This window comes from Arachis hypogaea, chromosome 3 (genome assembly GCF_003086295.3).
Source record: "Arachis hypogaea cultivar Tifrunner chromosome 3, arahy.Tifrunner.gnm2.J5K5, whole genome shotgun sequence".
In the NCBI taxonomy this organism is placed as follows: Eukaryota; Viridiplantae; Streptophyta; class Magnoliopsida; order Fabales; family Fabaceae; genus Arachis; species Arachis hypogaea.
Window position 1 is genome coordinate 107,920,307 of NC_092038.1, and position 3,787 is coordinate 107,924,093.

At 42.2% G+C, this 3,787-nt stretch overlaps 1 non-coding gene across 1 annotated transcript; it reads right to left on the bottom strand.

The window, feature by feature from the left end:
• Window positions 1-322: 322 nt before the first annotated feature.
• LOC112793622 (small nucleolar RNA R71) lies at window positions 323-426 on the bottom strand. Its single transcript, XR_003198321.1, has one exon. It is a non-coding gene; the product is annotated as a small nucleolar RNA R71 (small nucleolar RNA).
• Between the last annotated feature and the right edge of the window lie 3,361 nt (window positions 427-3,787).

The window sequence follows — 3,787 nt, forward strand, 5'->3', positions numbered from 1 at the left end:
AAGAAGCATCTCAATTCCTGCCATTGGAGTAAACAAATTTGAGCTTAAGCTTCAATTAATTTCTCTAATGTAGCAGAACTGCAAGTTTCATGGACTTCCATCAGAAGATCCTCATCAGTTCTTATCTGAATTATTGCAGATCTGTGATACTGTTAAGACCAATGGGGTTGATCCCGAGGTCTACAGACTTATGTTTTTCCCTTTTGCTGTAAGAGTCAGAGCTAGAACATGGTTGGATTCATAACCTAGAGAAAGCCTGAACTCTTGGGACAAGCTGGTCAATGCTTTATTGACCAAATTCTTTCCACCTCAAAAGTTGAGTAAGCTCAGAGTGGATGTCCAAACCTTCAGACAGAAGGAAGGTGAATCCCTCTATGAAGCTTGGGAAAGATACAAGCAATTAACCAAAAGGTGTCCTTCTGACATGTTTCCAGAATGGAGCATCATATGTATATTCTATGATGGTTTGCCTGAAATGTCAAAGATGTCATTGGATTATTCTACTGGTGGATCCCTTCATCTGAAAACACCTACAGAAGCCCAGGAACTCATTGAGATGGTTGCAAATAACCAATTCATGTACATTTCTGAACAAAATCCTGTGAATAATGGGGTGACTTAGAAGAAAGGGGTTCTTGAGATTGATACTCTGAATGCCATATTGGCTCAGAACAAAATATTGACTCAGCAAGTCAATATGATTTCTCAGAATCTGACTAGATTGCAAGCTATATCTGGTAGTGATAAAGACGCCTCCTCTGAAGGAGAAGCTTATGACCCTGAGAATCCTGTAATGAAAGAGGTGAATTACATGGGAGAATCCTATGGAAACACCTATAATCCTTCATGGAGAAATCATCCAAATTTCTTATGGAAGGATCAACAGAAGCCTCAACAAGGCTTCAATAACAATAATGGTAGGAGAAATAGGTTTGGCAATAGCAAACCTTTTCCAACATCTTCTCAACAACAGACAAAGAATTTTGAGCAGAGCCTCTCTGGCTTAGGAAACATAGTCTCTGATCTATCCAAGACCACTCTTAGTTTCATGACTGAGGCACGATCCTCCAACAAAAATTTGGAGGCACAAGTGGGTCAGCGGAGTAAAAGAGTTACTGAAACTCCTCCTAGCACTCTCCTAAGCAATACAGAAGAGAATCCAAAAAGAGAGTGCAAGGCCATCTACACGTCCAACATGGCCAAACCTGTAGAGGAGGGAAAGGCAGTGATTCCCAGTGAGGAAGACCTCATGGGACGTCTACTGACCACTAGGGAGTTCCCTCATGAAGAACCAAAGGAATCTGAGGCTCATCTAGAGACCATAGAGATTCCACCGAACTTCCTATTACCATTCATGAGCTCTGATGTGTATTCTTCCTATGAAGAAGATGAAGTTCCTACTGAAGAGCAAGATGCTCAGTATTTAGGAGCAATCATGAAGCTGAATGCCAAGTTATTTGGTAATGAGACTTGGGAGGATGAACCTTCATTGCTCATTAATGAACTAAACACCTTGGTTCAGCTGAAGATACCTCAAAAGAAAATGGATCCCGGAAGGTTCTTAATACCTTGCACTATTACCACCATGACCTTTGAGAAGGCTCTGTGTGACCTGGGGTCAAGTGTAAACCTCATGCCACTCTCTGTAATGGAGAAACTAGGGATCTTTGAGGTACAAGCTGCAAGGATCTCACTAGAGATGACAGATAAATCAAAGAAACAGGCTTATGGACTTGTAGAGGATGTCTTGGTAAAGGTTGAAGGCCTTTACATCCCTGCTGACTTCATAATCCTAGACACTGAGAAGGATGAGGATGAATCCATCATCCTTGGAAGACCCTTCCTAGCCACAGTAAAAGCTGTGATTGATGTAGATAGAGAAGAGTTAGTCCTTCAAGTGAATGAGGACTACCTTGTGTTTAAGGCTCAAGGATCTTCCTCTGTAAACATAGAGAAGAAGCATGAAAAGCTTCATCCAACTCCCTCCATGCAGAGTCAAGCAAAGCCCCCATATTCAAACTCTAAGTTTGGTGTTGGGAGGCCACAATCATGCTCTGAGCACCTGTGAAGCTCTGTAAGAGCTTCCTATCAAGCTATTGACATTAAAGAAGCGCTTATTGGAAGGCAACCCAATTTTATTTATCTATATTATTTACTCTTTCATTTTATTTTCTATTGTTATTTTATGTTTTCTTTAGGATGATGATCATGTGGAGTCACAAAAACAACTTCAAAAATTAAAGCAAAATAAAAAAACAGCATCAAAAATAGCACACCCTGGAGGATGAGCTTACTGGCGTTTAAATGCAAGTAAGGATACCAAAATGGGTATTTAAATGCCAGAAATGGGCAGCAGTCTGACATTTAAATGCCAGAACTGGCAGGCAAACTGGCATTTAAACGCCAGTAAAGGTATAAAAATGTGCATTTAAACGTCCAGTCTGGCACCTTTCTGGGCGTTTAAATGCCAGAAAAGGGCATCAGCCTGGCGTTTAAATGCCACGAATGGCACATAGAGGGCGTTTAACGCCAGAAAGGTGCAGGGATGAAAAGTCCTTGACACCTCAGGATCTGTGGACCCCACAGGATCCCTACCTACCCTACCTCACTCTTTCTCCTCTTCGCACTTCTCCATAACACTCTACCCAAAATACCACTCACCTATCAAATCTTACCCTCTTCCCTATATTCTCTTCACCACTCACATCCATTCCCTAATTTCCATAAACCCATCATACAACCTACCTACCCCCACCCACTCAAATTCAAACCATTTCCCTCCCAAACCCACCCCTTCTCACACGAACCAACTCCCTCTCTTACACTATAAATACCCCTCCTTACTCCTTCATTTTCACACATCATATACACTCAAAACCACCCTTGGCCGAACCCTCTAAAACCTCCATCTCCTACTTTTCTTCTTCTACTACTCTCTTCTTTCTTCTTTTGCTCGAGGACGAGCAAACCTCTTAAGTTTGGTGTGGAAAAAGCCTTGCTTTTTAATTTTCCATAACCATTAATGGCACCTAAGGTCGGAGAAACCTCAAGGAAGAGGAAAGGGAAGGCAATTGCTTCCACCTCCGAGTCATGGGAGATGGAAAGATTCATCTCAAGGGTCCATCAAGACCACTTCTATGAAGTTGTGGCCAAGAAGAAGGTGATCCCCGAGGTCCCCTTCAAGCTCAAAAAGAGCGAATATCCAGAGATCCAACATGAGATTAGGAGAAGAGGATGGAAAGCTCTCACCATTCCCATTTAACAAGTCAGAATCTTAATGGTTCAAGAGTTCAATGCCAAAGCATGGATCACTAAGAACCATGATCAAAGTATGAACCCGAACCCAAAGAATTGGCTCACAATGGTTCGGAAAAAAATACTTGGATTTCAATCCGGAAAATGTAAGGCTGGCATTTAACTTGCCAATGATGCAAGGAGATGCACTCCCCTATACTAGAAGGGTCAACTTTGATAAAAGGTTGGACCAAGTCCTCATGGACATATGTGTAGAAGGAGTTCAATGGAAGAGAGACTCCAAAGGCAAGCCGGTTTAACTAAGAAGGCTTGACCTTAAGCCTGTGGCTAGAGGATGGTTGGAGTTCATCCAACGCTCCATCATTCCTACTAGCAACCGGTCCGAAGTAACTGTGGATCGGGCTATCATGATCTATAGCATCATGATTGGAGAGGAAGTGGAAGTTCATGAGATCATACCTCTAGAACTGTACAAAGTGGCTGAGAAGCCCTCCACTTTGGCAAGGTTAGCCTTTCCTCATCAAGAAATCCC